Genomic DNA, 27,483 nt, shown 5'->3' with positions numbered 1-27,483 from the left:
CAAATAGGAGTGGTGCTGTCTGCATTCAAGGAAAGTGCAGAGAAAGGGTAAGCATGGCTGGGGGACCCAGGCAGAGCTCTCAAGAGGCAGAGGAACATATTCTGTCAAACACCCAAGGAAGAGAGAGTGCTGACTGTATCCTTTTCAACATGAGAACAGCCTGACTGTGAATGTCCAGAGGCAGGGCCCTCCCTCTTGCCCCAAAGGGGCAACTCCATTTTCCCATATCTAATGGTTATTTTTATGGATAGATTTATTTTTACCCATTCTGGACCTCAAACCTGCTGCTGGAAAAAAACAAGGCACCAAGGCTTCCAGGTTTCCAGAAAACACAGACTGCAATGGTTGGCTCAGCTACAGAGCTCAGGTTGTGGTCCCCTCTGCAGGTACCTTTCATATCCCTTTCTCCTGTCTATAGGGGGCAGAGGGTATAAATGACTGGGAGGAGTCTTCTCTCATCCCACAAGCCCCCAGCCAGCTGTAGGGGGATCACTGATCTGAGAGATGGGAGAACCTGTAGCCACCATAGATATAATCCTGCTTACCTGTGGATCCCACATAGTCCCAGGTGGATCAGCCTTCAGAGCCTCTTTCAAACTCAGCCCTCCCCTGCACAGCCTTCTCCCTGGAACCCAGGAGTGTGAGAGGATCTTGCCTTTCAGATAATAATCAGCTAGGAATAGGGACCATTTCTAGCCCTCCCAGGACCAGCAGCCCAAGCAGTCCTCTTCTTTAATGGGACCACTCATCTGGCCTAAATTGTTAGTCCCCAAGACACATTTACTGAACAGTTAGGCAATGACTCCACTAACCACCACTGCAGACAAGTTTAAAATATACTTTTATACATTTAAAGAATCATTTTAGAGATTGGCTTTCTCCTGATAAAGATGCAACTGACACTCACTGTGCTCTAAAATGTCAGGCTGCTGCCATCCAACAGGGAGCCTGACAAGCCGTGAAATCTGAAGCTCTGTTCAGCTGACTGTTCTCCCTTTCTTTCCCATGTCTTCCCCAACAATTGAATTGAATTCCTCAAGTTGACATTTTGGTAGGACTTACCAGAGTCTAACAAGGTGAGGTGCCATCTATCTTTCAATAAAATCCCCTAAGGAGGTGAGAGGGACTAGAGGAATTACAGGAGTCCAGAACAAATGAGAACAAATGTCACCTGTGGTATCCTCTTAAGTGCTTGGAGGCTGAGACCTCCAAAGCAGAAAACACTGCTTGGAAAATAATCCAAGATGGTTTCCATAGAGGGTAACCTTAAAAATCTTGTCCTCACCCCTGCAACCTGCCTTTGGCTGGGCTGGGCTAGGGAGGAGAGGCACCAGCACTGGTAGGGGCTTATTTTGGATTCAGTTCCCAAGATAGATGGTGGCAGGCAGTTTCTACCACACACACTGAGGAACTCTGAGCTCTGAGCCCAGCCCACCTATTCCAAAATAGTCTTTTTACTTTTGTATGTTTAACTTTCCTGAGTTCAGAAATAGGATGTGAGCTGGGAGCCAGTGGCTCACACCTGTAATCCTATCTACTCAAGAGGCAGAGACCAGGAGAATTGTGGCTCAAGGGCAGCCAGGGAAAAAAGCAAGACCCTATCTCAAAAATACCCAACATGACAAAAAAAAAACAAAAAAAGGGCTGGTGGAGTGGTTCAAGTGGTAGAGCACCTGCCTAGGAAGCGTGAGGCCCTGAGTTCAAACCCCATTACTGCAAAAAAGAAGGGCGGGGGGAGGAGGATGTGGATGAGAACAGGGAAATGAAAAGAAGAAAGGACAGAAAGGGTATGAAACAGCTGTTTCTCCCTATCCACATTGCTCCGGAGGGGCCAAAGAGGACAGGTGTGGAGTTAGGATAAGATCAAAGAGGCCTTTCCAAAGCCCTTATGAAAAGGTCAGGAAGTCCCTGGCTGGTCACCTTCTTCACAGCATAGTTTACTACTCTAATCTGTGAGCTTACGTTAGCCTGCCTTCTCTCAGCATATAAACATAAGTGAGTGTGTTTGCTGAAGTAGGTGTGGAATGTATCAGTCAATGGAGATATGTCCTCGTTGTGAGCCATCTGACGTGCATGTTTGTACTTGAAAGCCATAAGGTTCCATGCAAAATCTATTGGTAGCACTGTTGTTGCACAATGCTGGTGGGTGTGTAGGTGCGGGGGTGTGATTAACAGTTTATAAACTGTGCACAAGTGTGCAGGGATGTCTGAGTGTGTGCAAATTAAAATGGAAACGTGTGCTGCAGTCTGATAGAAGGCTTTGATACAGGCTTTGGACTGGGTCTGACTTGGCCTTTAATCCTGGCTGTCATTAACTAGATGTGTAACCTTGGGCGAGACACTCAACCCTCAATTTCCTCCACTATGAAATTAGGCTAATAGCAAGTACCTTTCAAGACTGTCCTGAGGATTAGAAATGATACTGTAGACGCAAAGGCGGTGAAGCGTAGTCACACATAGGACTCACTAGCAGGAAGCCATTCTAGGCACTGTGAGTGTGCCTCGGTGGGCACAGGGACAGGAGGGGGCAAAATGTGACCTGTGTGTGAAGTGGGGGTGAGGAGGAGTGACGAGCGTGAGCATCCAGAGCGAACCCCGATTCAGACAGGGGCAGGAGGGCGGACGGAGACAGAGGACGCACAAGTGTCCGCAGACTCCTTTGGGTTTCTGGGTCCTGGGTCTAAGTGAGTATGAGGTTGAGAGACCGGTAGGAACTGCAGGAAGCCAACCGCTTGCAGACGCTTCCTTTATTTCCCCTCCTAGCAGCAACGGTTGAATACCGCCGCCCACATCCACTCCCACCTCGACCCACCCCACCCCGGCTCTGCACCCCTTTCAACAAGTGAGAGCCAGCGCAGGAAGGAGACCTGAGAGCAGCCGATTCCCGCCCCTGCCTTTCCCCATTCCCCCTTAAGACGCACCAGCAAGCAGCCGCCGCGCGGAGCTGTCGGGCCACCTTAACAGTGGAGTAATGGCCTGGCCGCGCGCCAAGCCCCGCCCCCGCCCGGCCAGGCTCCGCCCCTTTCTCCTCCCGCATTGCTAGGGGAAAGCTGGGGAGCCCGAGTCTGGCCCGAGTTGGCTGGAGCTGTTGCCATGACAAGCATTTTCTTAAGAAAGCCCTGCTGTTGAGACCATCCAAAGCCGGGGGGTGGGGAGGGGCCACGAACTTCCTGGGAGAACCATCCCTCCGAAGAGAGCAAGGTCGCAGACACCCGCCCAGCTCCCTGCACCCATTTTCTTCCAGGAAGGTCCTTCTCATTGGAAGGAGACCCAGCCCACTCCCCCGCCGTAGCTGGAAAGGCTGGAGCGCTAAGCCCGCATCTCTAGCTTGGTCGCCACACTGGGGAGGCCGGCGGTGGTCACCCCACCCTATCGCGTCCATGGAGACCCGGAGGAAGAGTCCCGCTTGGAGAAACCCGGATCTGTGCTAGAAACAGAGGTAGGCTTGCAGAGAATGAATTGACCCGCGATTGCAAACTTTGTTTCTTTCTTTCCTCTCAATGGCTTCCAAAAACTCCCTGAATTTCCTCTTCCTAGCATATTTCATTCGGCTGGGTCTGGAGGTTTTTGTTGTTGTTGTTGTTCAGTGTGTGTGTGTGTGTGTGTGTGTGTGCGCGCGCGCGCGCACAGATTTGCTGTATTTCTTTTCTATCCTTACTTCCCAAGAACCATATAATCAAACAAGTGATTTCTGCTTCTTTTCCTAGTTTTTGTCATTCCCGGGTCATGAAATGGCTAGGGAAATGGAAAGACTGTCTTTTCACACCCAAATTAAGCTCTTGGAAAAAGCATTTATCCTCCCCCCGCCCCCACCCCGCACCCCATCCGTTCCTGTCCTCCCCCTCCCCCTTGGCTTGGGAATGAAACGCAGAATGGAAAACTGTTGCAAAAATATTTTCCGCGTCTGTTCCCTTTCTCGAAAGCCCCAAAGAGAGATGGGAAGAAAAATAAGACAGAGAGGACCAAGTAAGAAATCTTCAGCTGGAAGAAGGGGCAGCCAGGCGGCCTAGGAGGGGGACACATGAGGTGGGGATGGGGTGGGGATAAGGAGTGCACAAATTAAATTTCTTTGGCTTTGCAGAGAAACCTCAGCAGTTTCTCTGCCGCTTGCAAAACACCCTGAGACTCTGACGTCTATAATTAGCTGTGGAAAAAGCTGGGAGTTCCCTGGTACCGCTGTTGTTCGAGTGTGTGTAAGCGTCCAGAACCAACTGTATGAGTGTCTCCGAGGGCACCGCCCCACGCATTTCTGGTCCCAGAGGGGAGGAAGGAGAAGGGGGCGAAGTTGAAAAGTTTTCAGTTTCAAGGCTGGAGATTGTGGGGCTGGTGGGGGTGGGTCGAGGGTGTCCTTTGAGAAGGTCCCAGGGCGGCAGTGCTGAAGGGCTAGATATTAAGGCTGGGATTGTCCTTATGCTACACGCACACTCATATATTTGGCTCGCCCATGGCGGAGGCAGAGGAGGCTGAGGCAGAGGCTGGCATCCTTCCCCGAGGCGCGTCCAGCCCCACGCTCATCCACCTCACATGTGGGTGCCCATTGCTCTTTTCCAGCTGGGTGTGGAGGGCGCGGGAGGGGCCCGCCGCATCCTGGGAGCGGAGTGGGCACTCGCTGGCCACAGGCGCCTCCCTCCTGGGCATCCCTGCCGGACTTACAATAACTTGCAGACAGCAGACATGATGCCGGCGCCTGCTGGCCTGCCAGGGGGAATGGCAGATGAAGAAATAGGCGGGCCCTCCACTGCCGCTGTGCCGCGGTGTGTGTGTGGGGGGAAGGGGGGCGAAATCCCATTATACAGCGCCACCTCCTCTGGGTGGGGTGTCTGGCAGGGAGTTTTCAGATCCTCACCCTCCATTCTTGACATCCCACATCCCCCCAAGCGGGAGTTGCCCCTGCTCCAAGCTCTCTCATTTTGGAGCCCCCCCCACAGGCCCCCTCTGTTCTCTTGGGGTTCTCCTTACCTGGAAGGAAAGGGAGGAGAAGGGTGTCATTCCACACTGGGACAGGCTTGAAGTGGGGCCTAGGGCGAGGAGGGACAAGGTGGGGAGTATTTAGGAGGAAGAGGCTGTGACTTGAGCCTCCGGACTGATGAGCAGGTTACCCTCCTTGGCTGAGGGTGCAGCGTGGGGAGCTGGTTCTGAGGGGCAGGAGGGATGGTGGCATCCTGGTAAGGGTGCTCTTCGAATGGGTCCTGGGCCCGGAGCAGACAAATCTGTGGGTGTGAAGCAGGGGGACCCGGAGGAGTGGGAAAAGCCCAGCCTGAGAACCCGGGGAGGAAGCAGGCGGAAGACTCGGAGGAGAGCTTAACCCGGGGCCAGGGAAGCCCCTGGACCCAATGTTCATTTCGAGGTGTTTGGTTATTGATCTGACTGCATTCCCAGGCTAGACAACTCTACCCGATCTGTATTCTGATCCTGACGGGAAGGTGGCTTCCCCCGGACAGAATTAATGCCCGTGTTGTGTAGGAAGGGGGTGAGGATCTCTTTCTTGGCTCCTCCTAGGGAGTCCCCATCCCCCCTGCCACCCTAGCTGAGGTAGCACCCCGAAATCACCGCCTTCCCCACCCCTCGAGCCCCTCCTAATCCCACCGTTCCTGCAGCAGGCCTTCCTCCCAGTACCCAGAAAGGGGTACATTCTGATAGTCTTGGGGGGATCCCTACTTAGCGCGGACTGAGGCTCCTGCTCCATGGTCCTGAGTCCTTGGGCAGTGGGGGAATCTGCCCTGCACCCCCAGCCCTCACTCCGGTGACTATTGAGGTAATACTGCAACAAACCTGTGCCCTTCCCCTCTGGCAGCTTCTGCGGCCTCGCCCGGGCAGCCGCTCAGATGCTCAGCTCCACCCTACTGGCTCTGTCTCGGGGTAAGCCCTCCGTGGAGCTGGGGAGCAGAGGCTTCCCACCTCCGGGGCCCTGCTGCTCCCCAGGCCCTTCTCCTTCCGTTTGCCACCTCCTCAGATTCAAGGTCAAGTCAAAGGAGCATAGCTTGTCTCACCCCGGGGACTCCCAGCGCAGCGCACAGTGCCTGAAACACGACAGACATTTGGTCGACACTTGTTGAAAGAGGAAAGGGGGGGGCAGTTTATTGGATCCTGGGAATCGACTTCATTGAGGGATGCAGAGGGGGTTCCTAGCCGGCCCTGTGGTCTTCACTTTCCCTCCTGCACAGCGGGAGGCCTGTTCCCCACAGTCATGGGAGAAGGGAGTGGCCAGTTGGATTTGTGAGATTGCTAAAGTCTTTGATCTCAAAAGAAAACCAAAATGGGAGAGCAAGCAGAGCAGTTAGAATTTGACTAAGTTATAGGTGCTAGAGGTGGAAAGGTGGGTGTGTATGGGGGAGGGGGTGAAAGTCACAGGACAGCAATGCCAGGCTCACTTTTGGGAAAGTCTTGGGGGAAGGGGATAGGACTGACACTGCTCCAGCTGCCACCTGTCAGCCCCAAGCTTCAAGTTGTTTACTCTCCCTAACCCCCATGGCCTTTTCTCTTTTCTAAAGGCTGTTGGTCATGGAGTGATATTAAGAATCACCCCTTCCCATCTAAGATAGAACATTCCAGATCCACCAGCTCTTTAAGGAGATAAGGTATATGTTTACTCTTGTTCCCCAGGACCCTAAGAAGCATGTGTGGCTTGACCTTTCACAAGGAAACCCCAGCCTGGGCCTGCCCTTCCCTGGAGCGAGTCTTCAGGCCTCTGCCCTCTTTCCCCACAAGGGACCTGCATGAGGGAGGTAGGGGTGAGGAGTACAGGAGGCTGACAAAGGCCTAACTGAGCTCACAGCCTTTCTCCACTTGTCCTCTCTCCTCTTTAAACGTTTACGTATTCATTATTTTAAATTTCCACATAACATTGTACATATTTATGTGAAGCTTTGATACGTGTACACATTGGGTAATGTTCAAATCAGCAAGCACATCTCTTCAAATATTTATCATTTCTCTGTGGTGAAAGCAATTGAAAAGCATTTTGTCTAGCTTTTAGGAAATAGTACATATTATTCTCTCCAGTCCCCAACTGTGCAATGGCACACCGAATTTATTTCTCCTAACTCTGACTTAGTACATGTTGATCAAGCCCTCCCAGCCCCACCCCCACCTCAACACTCTCCCCAGCCTCCAGTAATCACCATTCTACTCTCCACTTTTCTAAGATTCACTTTTTTACATCTCACGTATGGACTGAGATCGTGCTTTACGTGTCATTCTGTGTCTGGCTTATTTCACTTAGCATAATGACCTTCAGCTCCTTCCATGTTGTCAGAATATCATGACAGGATACCATCCATTTTTCTAGGTGGATGGGATTCCATGGTGTGTATGTAACACATTCATCAGCTGATGGACACTTAGTTTCCATTTCTTAGTGCTGTAACAAAGGTAGTCCTACAGATGTCTCTTTGACAGTAATTTCACTTCCTTTGGATTCATACCCAGTGGTAGGATTGCTAGATCATATGGTAGTTCTATTTTAAGTGTGTGTGTGTGTGTGTGTGTGTGTGTGTGTGTGTGTGTGTGTATGAACCCAGGTGCATGCCAGGCAAATACAATTCCCCAGCCCTATTTCTAGAGTTTTGTTTGTTTGTTTGTTCTTGGTTGGACTGGGGTTTGATTTCAGGGCTTCGTGCTTTCAAAGCAGGTGTTCTTACCACCTCCAGTCCATTTTGCTCTGGTTATTTTGGAGATAGAGTCTTGCAAAATATTTGTCCCAGCTGGTTTTGAACCTCCTTCCTGATTTCAGCCTCTCAAGTAGCTAGAATTAGTGTGAGCCACTGGTGACTCTATTTTTAGTTTTTTGAGGCACCTCCATGCTGTTTTCCATAATGGTTTCTCCTTTTCTGTAGATCCTAAATGTGAGCGGTTCCTGGGGCTGGAGTCCAAAAGAGCTGTGTGGAGTGGTTTGCACTCTGCTTCCTTTCCCCAAATTTCTTTGTCTCCTCTTTCCTCTTTGCCTTATGTGAGCTAACCTTGTTCCACTGACTTATTTCCTCTGCACATGTCAAAACAGACAGGTCAAGGACTCTACTTCTGCCTCCACCTCAATCCCGTCAGCCCACATGAACGCCATTGAGGAGGGAAGCCAGGCAGGATCTGGTTAGCACCAGAGCCAAGTGTACCTGGTCAGGGAAGAGGCTGTGGGTGGACAATCTGTGTGATGGGGGTGAAGAGGGGAGAGAGAAAGGAGCTGAGAATACAGGCATTGAGGGGAGGGGTCCTCTCCTCACTTCTGCTTCTTCAGCTCCACTTCCTCTAGCTGAAGTTTGCAGGCTCACCACTTTTTCCCTCTGTTTTCCCAATTTCCCACACAAATCCCTGGGACAGTGTGGGGAAGGTGAACTGGCATCAGTGATCCTCCTCTTGCCTTCCCGCCATCACTTAGGGTAGGAGTAGTGTTGTGTTATTGGTAGGGAGGTGAAGGATTCTCTGCTAGGCCCACGGAAACTCTCTACTGAGGACTTTGCAGAATTAGTGCCAGGACTGCAAACCAGCCCAACCCCTGCAGGGTGGGGAGTTAGCACTATCTAACAGACTGCATCCACATTTACCCATTTGGGGGAATTTATCCTAAAGATGCATACTCACAAATAGGGAGAGGTGATTCTCTAAGGTACATTTAACAGGAACTCATTGGGAGCTATGCAAATGCCCATCCTTAAGAAGCTGGTTAAATGAACAATCATAGATCCACACAGTGGATCACTATGCAGCCAAGAAAGTGAATTGGAGCCATATGAGCTGATAGGATGTGATTTCTAGGGAACGTTGTTAAGTGAAAACAGCAAGATGCGGGAGCGTCAGTGTGCCACCTTTGTAGGAGAAATAAGAGTTTTTGTAAATACATACACACTGAGTAGAGATTAGCTGGAAATCAGTTAATAAGATTTCCCATACAAGGTAGAGAGGAGACAGGGATGGGATTGGGACTTTTCTGGTTATACTTTTTCAGGCATTTCTTTCTTTCTTTTTTTTTTTTTTGGCAGCACTGGGGTTTGAACTCAGGGCCTTGTGCTTGCTAGGCAGGTGTTCTACCACTTGAGCCACTGTACCAGCCCTTCTCTGTGTTGAGTATTTTCAAGATAGGGTCTCTTGGGGTTGGGGATTTAGCTCAGTGGAAGAGCGCTTGCCTGGCAAGTGTAAGGCCCTGAGTTCGGTCCCCAGCACCGAAAAAAAAAAAAAAAAAAAAGGAAAAAAAAAAGATAGGGTCTCTTGAGCTATTTGCTCAAACTAACCTTGAATCTTGATCCTCCTGATCTCTGCTTCCCAAGAAACTAGAATTAAAGGCATGAGCCACTAGTACCTGGTTTTTCAGGCAGTTCTGATCAAAATAGTTCCATGGTTCAAGAATTAAATTAGACCCAAAAGAAAGAAAAAGCTAGTTCTAAAGCTGACCACAACAGAAACAATGGCTAACGGGATAACAATTTGATCACAAAGGAAAGAATTTATTCAAGTATTCTTTTTTCTTTAGGTTCTTCAGATAGGGTCTTACCCTAGCCCAGGCTGGCCTGAAACTTGGCAATTGTCTTGCCTCAGCCTCGCAAGTGCTGGGATTAGAACTCCCTGCCCTTTTGTTTTTATTTTGTTATGAGATAGGGTCTCACTAACTTTGCCTGGGCTGTCCTTGAACTCATGATCCTCCTGCTTCCATATCCCTAGTAGCTGAGATTATAGGGATGCATCACCATGCCTGGCCAATTATTGTTTTTTTTTATCTTCAAGCTCTGATTCTGTATTCTTACTTTTCGGGTATGTTATTAGTCATGGTATTGGTGTCATAAATGGGAACTTGTGTTCTGTTTATTGTAGGACAAATCAAATAAGTAACTGCACTGCAAGTTGTATTTGTAGAAATTGGGATCTTACTGTGGAAGGAGACAGATAAAAGCATGAGATGGGGACTGGGATTGTAGCTCAAGTGGTAGAGACCTGCCTAGGGATTAGAGACCCTGAAGACATGAGCAAGGGAAAGGGAAGGAAGAATCTTGTGATTCTTTTTCTGTCTTATTGGGCCGCTCACCAAGGCTCTAGAAGCAAGGCCATACCTAGTGCCTAGATTTTTATTTCCAGCTACCACTTGCCACTAAAAGAAGCCCATGCTCCTTGGAAAAATGACTGATTCCAAGTTTGAGACAGGAAAAGAACAGTGAACCATATTTTTCCAGAAAGCTAGAACATGGTTTTATCAAAGGACACAGGAGCCCCTTAGAGAGGCTCCTTACAGGCAAATGTGGGGCACACTGAATATCAAAAGAAGATAATGGTGATAGATGTAATGCGTTGAATAAAAAAATTCTAGAAGTTCTGTCTGACAGCTAACAGGAGGTAGGGAGGAGCCGGAAGGGAAAAAACTCTTAACAGAAATTCTAGCTAATCAAATATAGAAATAGTGACAGAACTCTTTAAAATTTAGCCAGGTATGATGGTACATACCTGTAATCCTAGCTACTTGGGAGGCGGAAGATCCTAAGTGTAAAGTCAGTCTGAGTAATGTAGCAAGACTCTGTCTCAAAAACAAGTTTTTTGGTTTTGCTGAGACTAGGGTTTGAAGGCATTGCACTTGCCAAGCTGACTTGAGCCACACCTCTAGTCCAGTTTTGCTCTGGTTATTTTGAAGATGGGGTCTCATTAACTATTTGTTCCAACCGGCTTCCGACTTTGATCCTCCCAATCTCAGCTTCCCAAGAAGCTAGGATTATAGGGGTGAGCCACCAGTGCACAGCAACAAATTAGGTTTCTTTTGTTTTGTTTTGTTTTTTATCATTTTTTACTCACATGTGTATACATTGTTTGGGCTACCTTCTCCCCAACAAATTAGTTTTTAATTGAAAAATAATTACTTATTTATGGAGTACCCAATGTAACTTTTTTTTTTTTTTTTGCAGTACTGAGGCTTGAACTCAGGGCCTACACCTTGAGCTATTCCACCAGCCCTTTTTTGTGATAGGTTTTTTCAAGATAGGATCTTGTGAACTATTTGCCTGGGCTGGCTTTGAACAGCGATCCTCCTGATCTCTGCCTTCTGAGTAGCTAGGATTACAGACGTGAGCCACTGACACCCCGGCCCAATGTGATGTTTTGATATATGTATATATGCATTATAGAATGATTAAATTAAGATGATTACCATATCCATTACCACATATTTATCTTAGTGTGTGTGATACGAACATTTAAAATTTACTGTCTTAGTTCTAAAATATGTATTACGTTAATATAACTACATTTACTGTGCAAAGTTTCCTTCTCACTGAAACTTTGTACATCTTCCAATTCCTCCGGCTTCTGTCCCAACTTTTTTTTTTTTGGTGGGAGTGGGGTTTGAACTTAGGTCTTTGCACTTGCAAAGCAAGTATTCTACTGCTTGAGCCACACCTTCAGTTCATTTTGCTCTGGTTATTTTGGAGATGGGGTCACTTGAACTATTTGCATGGGCTGGCCTCGAACCAGAATCTTCCCAATCTCAGCTTCCCAAGAAGCTAGGATTACAGGTGTGAGCCATGGGCGCCCAGCCCCTGTCCCAACTTTAAATTGACCAGTTTGCAGCTTCTCATATAATTGATTCAGGCTAGTCTCACTAAAGGGTGATAAAACTATTGAATTAAAGGTTGATCTAATGTGCATCACAGACTGCCTGGCTTAAACAACAGAAATTTATTTTTCACAGTTGTGGAGGTTGGAGTCTAAGGTAAAGGTGCTGGCAGATCTGGTGTCTGGTGAGGGCTGCTTCCTGGATGGCAGATGGCTATTTTCTCTTTGTGTCCTCCCATGGCAGAGACAGAGAAAGGAAGAGGGAAAGGAGGGGGAGGGAGAGGGACAGGGAGGGAGAAAGAGGGAGAAAGAGAGAGAGAGAGAGAGAGAGAGAGAGAGAGAGAGAGAGAGAGAGAGAGAGAGAGAGAGAGAGAATCCTTCTGTGTCTCTGCTCACATGAGGGCCTTTACTTCCCAAAGGCCCTACTTTGGGGATTTAGGCTTCTACTTTGAACCTGGGGAGGGGGTGGGGCACAAGCATTAAGTCCATAGAACAGATCACCTCCCTGATTACATGTGACAAAAGGAAAAATATGTCTTTCCAATGGGGAGACCCAGCATTTGCCACCTTAACCACAGGATAAAGATGACCACCCAATATTAGAGCTGCCCCAAAGTCGGCAAGGAAGTTCTATCACACTGTGCTCTGGTCAAAGTGTTCATCCTAGATCTAATTACAAAGACACAACAGAGAGATCTAGAACATAAGCTATTAAATAATGACTAAGACTCTTCAAAAAGATGAATGTCATAAAAACAAAAATTGTGTGTTGTGGTGGGGAAAGGTGGGAGGCAGAAACCAGTCTAGATTAGAAGAGACCAAAGAGACATGCTGGCCAAAGACAGTGCGTAAATTTTAATCGGATCCTAGGGGGAAAAAAAATCACAAAAGACATCCTGGGACAATTGAGAAATTTTCAATATGGATACTAGATAATATGTAATAAATTTTTTAGGTGTGATAATGGTACTGTGGTTTTGTGGGGGAATGTCCTTATTTTTTTATTTTATTTTTCTTTTCTCTGTTGGAATGTCCTTATTTCTAGAGATTATGCAAAAGTATTTAGGGGAAAAAAGTCTACAAGTCATTTTCAAATGGCAGAAGTGGTTGTGTGTGTGTGTGTGTGTGTGTACGGATACACCGAGAGATACATATACCAAGAGAGTGGACAGTGTTAACAATGGTGAATTTAAGCTCCGCAGGAGGTAGAGATCAGGAAGATCAAGGTTTGAAGATAGCCCAGAAAAAAAAGTTAACAAGGGATCCTACCTGACAAGTAACAAGGCTGTAAGCATGCCTCAAGTGGTAGAGCCTCTGCCTAGCAAGCTCAAGGCCCTAAGTTCAAACCCCAGTGCCGCCAAAAAGAAACAGTTGGTGAGTCTCAGTGAAAGGCCCATAGTCGTTATTATATGATTTTTTGAACTACCAGGTGCTGAGTCCCAGCAGAGCACACAGAGGGACCTTCGGACACAGAGGTTTCCCTTAGGAAGTCCTCCTTCCCAGCCCCATGCACAAAGAGTAGGCACCCAGGGCCTGAGCAATACATGGCAGCCATTTGCCCACTGTGCCAGGCCAGCTTAGGAGGTCTAGGGACTAAGGGCTTCCAGAATCACTCGCCTACCTTTTGCGGAGGGTCCTAGGTTGTAAGGAGTGTGCTGACAGCCAAAGGTATTTGCTAATCTTTCATGTTCCCTTAGAGTTTTCTAACTAGGTCATACTAAGGGAACCCCATTGTGCCAGCCTGGAATCTTTGTATCTATGTTAAACAAGGCCTTCAGGTGCCCCTTAGTGGGGACAGCATATCTGGCTGTATCATCAGTGACCTAAATAGTGCTGCCACTATCCCTTCCTATAGCCTGAGCCTAGTTCTGGATAGATGGGGTTTCCAGGGCTGCTCCTCTCTCTCCCTGGAGACCATGGGGCTGGGGCCCACATGACTCAGGACTTTTACACCTGGGAGAGGGCTACTGATTCTTCAGTCGGTTCCCCTCTGTGTTTCCAGGAGCTTGAAGGAGCAGGAGCCAGGAAGTCCGGGCTGCCAGAGGCTCTCAGGACTGGGAGTCAGAGGACTAGTGATCTGGCCTCTTGCTTGCTGTATGACCTTGACTGAGGCGGGTGATACCTCTGGGCCTTCATCTTCTGTACTGTAACATGAAACCAAATTTAGACATACACACATTTCTGACTCAAGACCCGCTTCTACGGAAGGCAAAGGGATAAAATTCACCATCTGAACCAAATTCAGTTTATCATAGAGTCCAGCACCATGCACCAACCTACTGTTAAGTCCTATCTTCTCCCTGGGATGCTCAGAAGAAAGGAGACCAGAAAGCGTCTGCTCTTGAACAGATCCCCTTGAGTTTTGGGAGGAGGACAGGTTTTAGGTTCCCAACTCTCCTCTACCTGTTTTGAACTTCACTTACTTAGTACTCCCCAGGGCCACGACTCTGCTATGTCCTAAGCTAGAAGCTAAAAATACTGGTAAGAGAAATCTAGGTCTTCAGGGAGCTTATATCTTCCAGGGTACATGATCCCCCACAAAGTGTTACTAGGTTGAGCTGTATGACATTGCCAATGATGCAAGCATTTTGATCTACAAAAGGCATTTCCTATGGTTCAACCTGGTACGAATGTTATCAGACACCAGGAATCTGGCATTGCACTCAGTGCTGTCTACTGGAGAGATCAGATTTTCATCTGAACTGTTGGCTGGGTTAGGAGACATTGCTTAAAGCTGCCAGCTGCTAGGCCAGCTTGCCCTCCCTCTCAATCCAGACTTCTGGGCCTGGAGATAGACACGTTGGTGAAGCCCTTGTCCAGACTCTTATTGAAATTCTCTCATTAGCTTTTCTGGAACTGGCTGAAGCAGCTGCCCATAGGTAGAAAAGAAAGGACCATCCATCTGTTCAAGACTGTTCCTATGTCCTGAATGCTTGGCTGGAGGCCTGGAGGATGGAGAAAACTTTAAAACCTATTCTTCCCTGGGAGTGGGCACATACACTTGAAGCCTCATCAGACCCAACGGCACATGACTGCAGCACAGTTGGTAGCAACTAATGGAAGGCTGAGTGCTGAGGAGGTATTTGTGGGAATTAGGAGGCCAGAGAATTTAAGCGAGCTTAACTGGAAATAATTCCTGGAGGAGGCGATTGCCAGACAGGCTTTGTAGGAGGAGAAAGGATAGATAGGCTAGGAAGGTGGCAGAGGGGAGGCGAGGTTGGGAGGAAGGACTGTGCTGCTGCATTCAGACTGCCTGTGCCTGAGTGTGATGGAGAATCAGATGCTCTGGCAGGTGAAGGAGGCTGTGGGCTCCCACCCGCTGGAATACCTGCAGCCTTGTCTGAGCCAGCGCTGGTGTTGAGAGAGGGATGGCATCTGGTCTCAGTGGCGGCCGGCTGCCTGTCTGCTCTCCTGGCGCTCGTGGACCGTCAAGATGATTTCTGATGCTTCCTCCCTGCCGTCTGTGCTACAGCCTTCTTTGTGGGGAGCACTTGTAGGACATCTGTTAGGATGTGAGAACAGACACAGCTGGCATCCAAACTTCTATGAGCTTTCTGACCTTGTACAGAGAGGGTGATCACTTGGCTTTGGGCTTGGGGCAGCTTATTTTCTTGGGGCAGAATGTCTGAGATGAGCAGAGTTGGAGAAATGGTCTGGCTTTCACAACTGAGAAAACTGAAACCTAATACCTGCCCAAGGACAGCTGGATCGTTTGAGGCACAGCCAGGGCTGTTGTCTGCAACCCCACCAGTGCATCGTTAGGTGACCTAGATCATCACCAGACCTCTCTGGTGCTCAGTGCCTCTCCCCACATTGCAGGGAGAACCATTCCTGTTGCTTGGAGGAGGCTGTGTGGCTCAGTGAAGTCATGTGCTGAGAGCACTTTGGAAGAAAGATGCTAGAAACCATAAAGCCACTGTGCTGTGGTGGTCATCGTTGGTTCCATTATTAACCGTGAAGGTCATTAGCACTAGAGAAAATGTAAAGGAGAAGCCTTCTGGTGCCACCCTCATCCGCACAGCTCCTAATGGAGCTGGGAGAGGCAGGGTAATAGTGAGGGGAAGCAAAAGTTCTGGGAGGGGTGGGCAGAGGCTTCCTCCTTCCTGGGTATCCCTGGCCCTGCCCTTTCCTGGGGGGTGGTGCTCCTCTGAAAGGTCAGAGAAAGTGCAGAGGGGAAGCTCTGGGACCTTTCCTGCTTCCTTGGCAGCTGACTAAGCCAGACTGGCCACTGGCCGAGCTCTGCTTTGGGGTCTAAGAGTCCAGAGGGCAGGACGGCTGTAATGTGACAGGGCACACTGATACTGCCAGAGCCAATCTGTCATCCATTTGCTTGTTCGTTTGTTCATTTATTCATTCAACAAGTGGAATGTGAGTATAGACCATATGCCAGATGCTAGGTTAGGTTGGGGAAAGTGGTATCCAAAAGACAGTGTCACTGACCTGCAGCTCAGGGAAGGTTTTTCTATGCTGGGGACCCACAGCAAACCCTGACTGTGGAAGTGTGCTAGAGAATTTCTCTTTGTTTCCCTGGAAAGCATCTTAACCTCTGACTTCAGGAAAGTAAGGCACCTCTGAGCCTTAACCACCATTGCTGGGCAGCCCTTGGGGTTAACAATGAGCTATGGCTTGGGAGAAGAATCTGCCCCTATCCCTTGCTAGGGAAAAACTCCTCATGGGCCAGGGGGTGGCCCTGGTCCTGGGTGTTTGCCCAACCTGGCAGATTCAGTCCTCAGGCTGGCACTTCAGTGTTGCCCAGCTTTACACTCCCATCTACATCGAGAGCCTCTGACTGGTGGGGCAGATACCACATTGCTGTGTCGCCCAGAAAGGATTCAAATTATACTTGGGGATAAAAAATTAAACTTCCAGGAAATCCTGAGTTTCCCCTCCAGTCCTTACTTCTCACCGCAGACCTCTACCCTCCTTGCATAGGCGGTATGGCATGGAGTAGACTTAGCTGGTACATACTGTACATGTGTTTACTGAATCCCAGTACCTCTTCTAGAAATGGTACCCTTCCTTGTGTGCTCTGCAGTGTTGTGACAGCCCAGTGAGATACTGTAGTGAAAGCATCACATACACGTGAAAGGGCTGGACACGTGTGAAGCTTACTGTTCGCTCCCTGCTCCGCATTTCAGTCCTGTGATTCCACTCCGCACAGCATCCTTCTCTGTCTTCTCACTGTCCACACCAGATCCTGCTGTTACTGAGTCCTCCCTCCTTGTCTAGACAAGACCTAAGACAACACTTGCTGCAGCTTAAGTAACAACAGGAGCCCCGGTAATCCGAGCTAACGTTCATTGTGTGTTCACATTAAACTTAGATTAGCTCGTTTATTATTCCCAGCCCCAAAGAGGCCAGTACTAGACATCTTCATTTTATAGATTAATGAAGATATTCATAAAACAAAAGGCTGGAAAGCAACCCTACGCTAGTCTATTTATGGATTTCCTCTTTTTACTGCTGAGTGACTGGTTGACAAGAACATGGAGAGATTCGACAGCATTTATTGAATGTCGACTAAATGCCAGCTGCTTGCAAATTATGTCACAACAACCACCTTCTGAGACAGGTATAGGATTTGTCTTAGATCATCCACTTGTAGGAATAGAAGCTCACTCAGAGGAGCAGGTGGAAAAAGAACAAGGGGCTTTATCAGTAGATTACAGGGAAATGGCACAGAACCTAGGTGTGGGAGGGTAGCCCTATGTTGGTGGTGCCTGTCCCTTTAGCTGTGAGCACCCCTTTTACCTCCAGGCTCCCTCTTCTTCAACCCCATGCACAGGATCCAAGCAACAGGTTCAGTCCCAAAGGCTGGCCTCCCTGCCTAGTACCCCAATTAAATTAACTGAGGCTGTCAGTCCCAATGCCAAGAGACGCTGATCCCTGCTGAGCCGGATGTTATCTCCTGCTCTAATTACCTGTGGCCTCCTGGAGGGGGTGGAGCCAAATCAAACATGGCCACCCAGGCTTCTCTCTTTCACAAGGGGCTGGGTGGGGAAGAAGCTCAGGTGTTTCTAGATGAGAAACGCCTTGGTCTTGGGTGAATTCAAATCCAAGTGTGCTTGTCAGCACACCAAACTGTCTCAAGGACATTGGTTGCCCTGGTTGAAGGCCCCCTACATAAGATGATACAAATTCTAGTATCTGTGGGTCTAGTAGCTATATATGTAATAGTATAATTTTTGAACCCTGCTGTTTGCCTGGCTTCTCTTTTTTCTTTTTCTTGTTTTTCTTTTTATTTGTTTTTTGAGATAGGGTCTCACTATGGAGCCCAGGCTGGCCTTCAAGTTGTGATCCCCCTGCCTCAGCCTCCTGAGTGCTGGGATTATAGGGGTATGCAACCACACATATATGTTGTACAGACATTATCTTTAATCCCTACAACACTCCTATTAACATGCTAACATGTTCACTTTACAGATAAGAAACAGACTCAGTGGGTTAAGGACTCTTTCCCGGGTCTTCTGGCTGGTTGGGCTTGGGGCTTGATAATTAACCAGGCCTTCTTTTTTTTTTTTTTTTTTTTTTTTTGTGGTACTGGGGACCTACACCTTGAACCACTCCACCAGCTCTTCTCAAGAAGGGTTTTCTCGAGATAGGGGCTCACGAACTATTTGCCCAGGGCTGGCTTCAAACCTCAATCCTCCTGATCTCTGCCTCCTGAGTAGCTAGGATTACAGGCGTGAGCCACCAGCACCAGGATGACCCAGGCCTTCTGACATCAAGGCCCATATCCTTTTCTTTTTGGTGGCACTGGGGTTTGAACTCAGGACCTCAATTTACTAGGCAAGCATTCTTACCTCTTGAGCCATTCTGATAGTCCCAAAGATCTTAATCATTTGTGTTCACTGTATTCAAATTAATCATTTGTATTCACTGTTCTAAAACAGTCCTGGCATATAATAAGTCCCCATAAAAACAGCTGTCATGCTGGGGGTGTGGCTCAGTGCTAGAACACTTGCCTAGCATGCATGAGGCCCTGGGTTCAACCGACAGCACCGTCAAAAGCAAAACAAAACAAAAAGAAAAGCCTGTGTGCATTTTGCTTTGGTAACTTCTGTACTCTGGGCTCCCCAAAATCAGGGGCAAAGGTCACTCTCTAGTCCTTAGAGAATGGCCCACTGAAATAAATGGGATAACCCTATGTATGTGCTTCTGGTTCCTGACTCCCAAAGTCTACTTTTATGGGAAATATTAGGAACAGTCCCTCAGTATGGAAAAGTCTGTGGGGAAGCATGACCCTAGGTCCCTGTTTCCTGTTTTGTACTTCTGACCTAGAACTTAAGGGAAGCAGGTGGAGGGAGATTTCCCTAACACTAGAAAACCTACTTACTGGGACTAGGAAATAGAATGGTGAGATCCTGTACTGATAGGGCAAGAACACTAATTTCCACTGGGTTTACAGCCTCAAGGCCAGAGTTCACCAAATCCTTACTCCCTTTGAATGCCTTTCCCTACAGCAGTTCCCTGTGTCCCAAATCACCCAGCCTGCTTTCTTGTTCCCATCATTTGATGTTACAAAAGAGCATAGTTTTAGAGGAGTCAAGTGGAACTGGCTTTTAAGTCTGTCTGGCTGGCTGTGTGACCTTGTGCAAATTAAACAGTCATATATGTTCTGAGGGCCTGACCCATAGAAGGTGCTTATCAAAGTTTAATTTTTCCTCCTTGAACCTTTCATTTCATTTCTCCCTTCTCCAAAGATACTGGCATCAGTCTGTCCATCTGCTCCCTTTGGATTTAGTGCATCTATAAAATGGTCCTAGCCCATTACCCCCCTATGGCTGAAAAGTCCAGAAGCTCCAGCTTCCTGTGGCTCTCCAGCCAAGTGCCTGCAGGGGTGGGTCTCGGGCTCCATTTCCAGTGACATGCTACCCTCTTGGTACCAACTCTAGGATTTTGCTTAGTAGTTGAGCCACAAGATTCCTGGGAAATTAAGTGAGAGTGGAAGGTGGAGAAGTGGGGCCACTTTGCCCTGTTTGCTTTCACCCTGCATTCCTCTCCCAGGAACAGATGCCGAAGAGCAGCTGAAATCTTTTGTTGGTATGTGTGTGGCAGGGGAAGAGCTGGGTAACGATGCTGTTCTTACTTTTGTAGATGCTATGATGGCCCAAGGGAGCCTTCACTGTTTGGTCACCCATGTCAACTGCCCAGCTGGCCCTGCAATTGAGCAGACTACTGGATAAACAGGCAGGAGAGTCCCAGGCTGGAATCTCCCTTGCTCTCCCTTGTACACACATTCTCACACAGAGACTTTAGTTGGTTTGAAGTGGCAGCTTGGCCAAGGTAATGCATGAACCTGTGTTTTCCCTGTGCTGGAAGGGGCTTGACCTTGAAATCTTGTCCTTGCTTCCCATGAGTCATTTAAGTGCTCCAGGCTCTCTTGGAGCAGGGCATATTTTCCAGTCCTCTCCAAGTTTTCCAGGAACAGCACCCAGCATTGGGAAAAGCTTTCAGAGGAAGTGACTTATAGGCAAGGGTGTGAGCATCAGCTGAGAGTTCACATGAACAGGCTATGGCAACACGGCTGTAGGAACGCAGCACTTTCACCAAGCCCACTTGTGAGCCTGGAGCTACTTAAAAGGAGGAGGAGTGGTGCTGAGTCATCTCTGAGTAATCAGAGTTTAGCACAGTCTTTGGCTCATCATATGATAATTAGGAAAGGATGGACAGATGGGTGGATGGAGAGATGGATGGATGGTGGATAGTTGGCTGGTTGGATGGAGGATAGATAAATAGATGGCTGAATGGATGGTTGGTTGGATAGTTGGGTAAATAGATGGGTTGGTGGCTGGATGAATAAATGAATAAACAAATAGAAATTTTCTCTAAAATTGAGTCAAGACCACAGTAAAGTTTACTACTTTCTTCCCAGAGTCGCCATACCTGCTCAGTGACTCATCTCTCATGCTTAAATAATAGCAAAGGCATCCTAATGACAGGCACAGTGGTCTAGAGGAATGAGTTCTATACTAGAAGCTGGGACAGCTGGGGTTTGAGTGGTTAAAAGTTGCTCCATCACCAACCTTTTTAGGTTTCAATTTGTTCATGTGTAAAATGAATAGTTTCAGCTTGAAGAACATTTCAACTCAAAAATTTTCTGTTTCCTCCTACCCAAATAACCCTGCAGATTAATTATAGTTGGTTACCAAAATTTAAAAGTAAGAAGATTTCACATAGAAATCCAAATTTCTTGTTTCTTTCCAAAACCCAGAAGCCCTGACGATATCAGCCTACCTTTTTTCCATGGCAACGGTCAGCGGGAGCTAAGAAACCGCTGCCCAGTCCGGATGGGTGTGCAGTTTCTCCTGTACCACACAGAGCACCCTGTTGCAGAAGGCTCAGCCTGCTCCTCTCACTTTTGTTCTTTCCTGGTCTCATAGCCATTTGAATGTGCAAAGGCAGAGGATAAAGTGACAGCCCAGGAACCAGCTGTTTTGCTCAACTGGACTTGGGTGGTAGAGCATGGAAAAGTCTTCCTGGGAAGTTGGTGACTCAAGTGTGAAAAGAAGCAGTGGCCAGCACCCTGGGAGACTTTGCTTTGGGATGTGACCTTGCAGGCAGGATTCTTGAACCCCTGCAGTTCACTGCATAACTTCATGTGGCCACTCCTTCAAGGTGGAGAGGAGGGCTGGGCTTCCATTGCAGACCATGGTGGCGATTCCTTTCTGTCTGATAGCCAACCTCCACTTATGTCTTTGTCACAAAACAGGTCAGGGTGTTGAAAGGACACCAGCTGTGCTCAGATCGCTGAAACACACACTCTCCTGGTCATGGTCTCACTTTCTCTTCTGCACCTGTTATAAACAGTTGCTTTTCAGAGCTGCCTGGTCTGGCCTAACCCATACCCCCAAGTTGTCTAACTTGGGGCTAATTTCAGCCCCAGTTTAATCCAGCTGTGTCTCACTCAACTTCTTAGTCATCCTGTCTGAGCCCTCAGCAATAATGCCTCTAATACTCCAACCAAGCAGAACACCTCTGCTTACCCACCCCACGGACTCTTCTCTTCCTCCTCTCTGGTTTGTATACTTTTCTTATGCTTGTTGCTTTAGAGTGTGATCAGTTATTCTGTGATCTTATCTAGCTTGTTTTGTGGAATTTTTTTTCTAAAAGCCCTCTAGGGCTGGGGTGTAGCTCAGTGGTAGTGTACATACATAGCCATGACTCAATCCCAGCACCAAACGAAAAAAACACATCTCTATTTTCGTTAATCCACTTTGCATTTCTCATACCCTTCCCTTCCCTTCTAGTATTTTCCCTTTCCCTGTGAACATTGACATGTCTAAACCCCCATTATGGTTATTCTTGTTCTAGTCTCTTTCAGAGAACCAGGAGGGTCTTGCTCTTTTCTAAGTGTCCTTCAATGCAAATGATGAATTCTTAGCAAAGCGACTAGTTTTTTAATGTATTTACTTTTCCTCTGAGCATAAAAATAAAACATTAAAATATCTAACATTTGCTGACCGTTTCCTATCACCCACCAAGACAGGTGCTAAAATTGCATGACCTCATTTCCTCCTCATGACAACCCTATAAGGAAGGTGTCATGCCTGTCCTCCCTTTCAAAAAAAGAAACTAAGGCTCAGAGAGATAAAGTATTTTATCCAAGTTCCCACGGTTACTACGTGAAGGGTGTGGAATTTAATCCATGCCTTTGAGATTCCAGAGTCTCAACTCCATACTGCCTCTACTCAAGATCATTCTAGAAAGTTTGGGAAATCCAGAAAAACATAAAGGGAACAAATAAAATTCCACAAGACTAGAGATATAACTGTTAATATTTTGGTATCTTTTCTTTTATTCTTTTATATGTGAAAAAAATAAAAAGAGGCAAGGGTCTTGCTATATTGCCCAGACTGGCCTCCAACACCTGCACTCGAGCTTCCTAAGTACCTGGGGTTACAGGCATGAACCACTTCACCCAGCTTAGTCTAGACATTTTTTAAGCAAAAATCGGGAACATGTTATATGTGGAGCTATTGATTTAATCTTTTTCCTACTGAATACTAGGAGCATTTTCCTTCATCATAGGAAAGTGGTTACAAGTCAGTCCCAAACATGGCCCCATGGAATCCAAAAATAGCAGGTAACTGGAGACAAAAGGTCAGTGTGGTTTTAGACTGAGGCCTGTAGCCCGAGTCTTGAAAGTTGACTATCTAGAGCCAACCTGGGCAGGATGTAGGATAACAAATCAGAAAGGCAAGAAGTTTTGAAACTCTTGGGTTGCCTTTAAGAAATTTCTTCCTCCCTCTACGTGTCTGGATTCCACACAAAGGTGTAAAGAAGATGAGCAGGCTAACTTGTGTTTGAAATGAGAGTTAGACATGCAGAGTGGCTTTTCCACAGGCCCAGCTCAAGGCCAGGCCTTCTGAAGAAGGTGTGGAACACCCTAAGTAAAGCCCCCTATAAGCCTGGGAGTGGGATTACGCATTCATCGCAGAGAGGCTGGCCCCTCCTACTGGGTTTGGCTCTCACACTGGCCCCTAGTTGCAGAGAACTATGAGACTTTCCTGTTGTAATTCTCTTACATGTAGATGTGTAAAGACAAGCTAAGAATATTTTATCTGCAGCTATATTTTTAAAGAAAAGAAACTTAAAAAAAGTCATCCAAGAATAGAGCAGGGAGAGACAGAGAGAAAGGAGTTAGGGAGATCAGGAAGCTGTCAACAGCCAAAAGGATGATTGGCAAATGTAGGGCTGGGGCAAAGACAGTGTCTAGTGGGCGTGATGGGGGGAGAGAGGTCCTGTGTTTGCAGTAGGCCACTTGACACCCCTCAGCAGTTAGGATAGTTTAGAATGACAGCTTCTTAGATGTTATACCAACTGGCTGCCATAAATTCAAGAGTGACAGAGTCCCAGCGGCCTCTATGGCAGATCCGGGCTTGCCCAAGGAATGTTGGCAGGTGTCCAGTGCAGGATCAAGGACTGGGATATGAAGTCTTGGGTTCATCCACCAACTGGCACCACCTTGTTGTATGACTGGAACGCCTTGGCCACTCTGCCCATAGTCTGCCCTGTGACCCATAGAAAGGCTTCATTTTCCCTCCTTCCTGGGGAGGAAGATAAGAAAAATAGAAGGGTTCCATTATGAATACAGAGGATTCCCCCTTATTACATGAGCAAATCCAGATCCTCCTGGCACAACACACGAAGAGAACAGAGTGTTATGGGGCACTGCTAAAAGTCAACCTTCTGTCTCATTAAAACATCTGGTAATATGTAGTCCTGAATACCTTACGGGGTCATTACAGGAGTCACGTGAGAGATGGATCTAAGAGTACCTTGTGTATCATTGACCACCTATAAATATATGGATATTATTTTAAAAGCCTGTTTGAATGGGACCCTCCCCTCTCCCCGCTCGCTGAGGTTCAGAAGGCATTTCTCTAGCTCCTCCTGTACAATTTGAGCCTGCTCCTTGAGGAGGGTGGGTTACTCCCCCTACAGTAGGTGGGAAAGTGAGTCCCAGCAGTGTAGATGGCCTGCTCAAAGTTGGCGAGAAGTCTGGGAATTCTGGGGCATGAAAGTGTCCCTGAATTCCATTCTTGACCAGGATACTAGCTAGCAGTTTGACTTTGAGCAAGTCACTTAACCTTTGAGCCTCATTTGTCATCTGCTTCTAACCACAAATAGTTGCTATAATAATCTAGGGGAGAGGATGAAATCTAAATAGAAGGTTTCTGAAACGTTAAAAGCATTGTATTGCTCATGCCTGTAATACTAGCCACTTGGGAGGATCACAGTTCGAGGCCAGCCCTGGAAGATAGTTCATGAGAGCCCATCTCCAAAATTACCAGAGCAAAATGGACTGGAGGTTTGGCTTAAATTGTAGAGTGCCTGCTTTGCAAGTGTGAAGCTCTATGTTCAAACCCCAGTTCCTCCTCCCACCAAAAAAAGCATTGTGTTGTACAGACCAGAAAGGTTTTTTTACAGACTGGGAGAATTGAATCTAAGGAAAGCAATGGTCCCCATTGGTGCCTAAGCAGGCCAGTCCCAGTCTCTACTCTGGGGCTTAGGCTCCCCACATTCTCAGAGGGTACTCTTCAGTTGGCCTGCCCTCCTCCTGGTGAAGAAGGACTGTGGACCTCATCCCTGTGCACACTGCCTTGTGTCCTGCTCACCACTGATCTCCCTTCCACTTGACCACATTCCAGAATCACCCCAGTTTTTGGCCCTCTGACATCATGCATGTGTTGATTAACCACTGCTGGAGCATGCATGCAGTGTGAAGTTTGGAGCCTGGGCCCTGTTCCCATGGGTCTTGGCAGTGGCCCCAGAACTATCTTGATTAAACGGTCTCTGAGCCACTGAAACCATGGAGGTTTGTTTAAGGCAGCCAGGTGAAGTGGTGGGGCGGGAAGTGGTGGGGTTCCCAGGGTGTGGCCAAGGGTCATGGAGGGGAGGGAGTGCTTGGCTGTCTGGGTCACAGTGAGTCACTGGTCCCCTTGGGTGAGCAGTTGGAGTCAGTGCCTTGTTTTGGGTTCTGGGCTGAGCCAGGCTGCAGAGGCTCAAGCATTGATTTCTCAGCTGTGCCTACAGCAGAGGGCAGGGAGCTGCAGGTTGAGACCCAGCCTGCCTGGGGCGAGAGCCATGTCTCAGCTGGGCTAATGGAAGGCAAAGAGCTACACTGCCAGCCTGCCAGGCCTGTCACTGTTCCTGACCTCCCAAGCCCACAGCTGCCACTCCTGCCTGGCAGCAGTTGGTCTCTACTTAGGGCCCAGGAAGGGGTGTGGGTTCTGCAGAGGACAGGTGCACTAGGTCATGAGGCCCCCAATGACTTAAGAGCTTCCCTCCAATGTGGAATGTAAGGATTCCCCTCTACGGGGCCCCACCCAAAGCCAAACTGGCAGCCTGGAGGCCCAGCCCCTTGCTTCAACACCTCTCCCCTAGTACCCTGTCCCTAAGGAACCAGACAGCACCTCTGCCCTGCTTGCCTTCACTCCCACCTCCCTCCCACCCTCCCCAAGGCAGATCTCCAAGTTTAGTGCTCTCCTCTTGTTAGGCAAACATGCTCACATGCAGTGTGTTGGCTAACTGTTGAATGGCAGTTTTAGGTCATGAAATTGACAACAGAAGTTCTCTCTGAAGGGTAGTCTTGCTAACTTTGATCACACAAATTAAAAATTTTTGCAGGTGGAAACTCATTTTTCTTCTCATTCTTTAGCTTCTTCTTTTCCTCCTCCTCCTTCTCCCTCTCTTAGCCCTATCCCTTTTGCTTTCTTTCTCAAGTACATGAAATTGGATGAATCAAATTTCATGGTTCATGACATATTTTCTTCACTGGCTTATATCCCTCTTTTGCTATGTATGCATAGGTTATTAATATATTTGGTTTGTTTATTTTTATTCAGGAATCATTTTATTTGCCAATTTTAAAACTTGAGAGGAAGAGAGAGAGGAGGGGAGGGGAAGGGAGACAGGAAAGAGATCTACTTCTATTTCTGATGTTTTAAGACAGGTCTCACTATGTAGCCCAGATCCTCCTTTTGCCTATCAAGTGCTAGGATTACAGGAGTGCATGCTTTATTTCTAAAACATACTATGAACGGTATTCTTGGACTTGCTTATTTCATTCAGTATTACAGTACTAAGATTCATTCCATTGAGTGTAGCTGTACTCATTCATTTCATTTTCGTGGCTATATAATAGTCCCTTGATAAAAGCATCAACCCTTTCCACTGTTAGGAGTAGTACTGCCACGCAAACAGTCATATTCGTGTCTCCTGTTGCTTCTCAATGTTTTTAGTAGTTTTTACCCCTCTACCCATAATGTGTAAGAGATGCTTTTGACCCACCCCTCCCAAGCACTGAGCATTGCCACACTTTAAATTTTTGCCAATCCAGTGGTAAGTTTTTTTGTTTTGTTTTATGTGGTACTGGGGTTTGAATTCAGAGCCTCAACCTTAGTAGGCAGGTGCTCTACCACTTGATCCATTCTGCCAGCCCTTTTTTGTGTTGGGTATTTTTGAGATAGGGTCTTTTTGCCAAGGCTAGCATTGAACCATGGTCCTCCTGGTCTCTGCCTCCTGAGTAGCTAGGATTACAGGCGTGAACCACTGGTGCCTAGCTTCACATTTTTTAATATTTTACAATCCTCTCCCTTTTTGGCAGGGATTGAACCTTAAAGAAAAGTACTCTGCCACTGAGCTATACACCCAGCCCCTCAGAAATGAACATTTAAGTGACTAGATTCAACAGTATGTTATACCTAAAGATAAAATTGGTGAAGTATTAGCAAAATAGATTATACGTGAAGATGAAATTAGTAAAGTGGGAGATATTTGTGAAGAAATTATATAGAAGATGAAAGAGATGAAAGATTAAAAATACAGAAAAGGGCCGGGTACCGGTGGCTCACATTTGTAATCCTAGCTACTCAGGAGGCAGAGATCAGGAGGATCACAGTTCAAAGCCAGCTGGGCAAATAGTTCACAAGACCCTATCTTGAAAAAAAACTATCACAAAAAAGGACTGGTGGAGTGGCTCAAGATGTAGGCCTTAGTTCAAACCCTGGTACCACCAAAAAAAAAAAATAATAAAAAATAAAAAAAAAATATATATATATATATATATATATGGAAAAGGAGCTGGAGGCATGATAGGCTGCCCACCTAGAGCTTAGCAAACAGAGCCAGAGTTAACATTTTCTGTAAAAGGCCAGAGAATAAATATTTTAGGCTTTGTGGTCATATGGTCTCTGTTGTAACTGCTCAGCTTTGCTGTTGTATTTTTGAAAGCAGCCATAGACATATGTAAATGGTCGGTGTGGCTGTGTGTCAATAAAACTTTATTTACAAAAACAGACAGCAGGCTGAGTTTGGCCCATGTGTTATAATTTGCCGATACCTGGAATAAAGTAAAAAGATGTCAGCATGGTTTTCACTAAAGATAGTGAAATACTATCTTTAAGGGGCTGAGAACGTAGCTGCTGTTACTGTAGAATCCTATCGCTGGTAAAAAAA

General features: G+C 47.3%; 1 protein-coding gene and 2 long non-coding RNA genes across 6 annotated transcripts in view; 1 reads left to right on the top strand and 2 right to left on the bottom strand.

Moving 5' to 3' along the window:
* The first annotated feature begins 3,035 nt into the window (after window positions 1-3,035).
* The window catches only part of Atp2b4 (ATPase plasma membrane Ca2+ transporting 4), a 90,483-nt gene continuing 66,035 nt past the window's right edge, over window positions 3,036-27,483 (top strand). For 2 of the 4 annotated variants that reach the window (XM_020176113.2, XM_020176115.2), the window contains exon 1: window positions 3,036-3,439. The gene's annotated coding sequence lies outside the window, so the exon portion shown is untranslated. The remainder of the gene's footprint in view (window positions 3,440-27,483) is intronic. The other 2 variants (XM_020176112.2, XM_020176114.2) reach the window with 1 other exon arrangement.
* LOC141413969 (uncharacterized) lies at window positions 3,945-6,376 on the bottom strand. Its single transcript, XR_012439036.1, has 3 exons — window positions 5,773-6,376; window positions 4,960-5,018; window positions 3,945-4,695 (listed from the first exon to the last, which is right to left on the bottom strand). It is a non-coding gene; the product is annotated as an uncharacterized lncRNA (long non-coding RNA).
* On the bottom strand, window positions 12,174-21,275 carry LOC141413968 (uncharacterized). Its single transcript, XR_012439035.1, has 3 exons — window positions 20,758-21,275; window positions 14,849-15,022; window positions 12,174-13,664 (listed from the first exon to the last, which is right to left on the bottom strand). It is a non-coding gene; the product is annotated as an uncharacterized lncRNA (long non-coding RNA).

The sequence above is a fragment of the Castor canadensis genome, chromosome 11 (assembly GCF_047511655.1).
Source record: "Castor canadensis chromosome 11, mCasCan1.hap1v2, whole genome shotgun sequence".
NCBI classification, from domain to species: Eukaryota; Metazoa; Chordata; class Mammalia; order Rodentia; family Castoridae; genus Castor; species Castor canadensis.
This window is presented reverse-complemented; position numbering and strand designations above follow the sequence as displayed.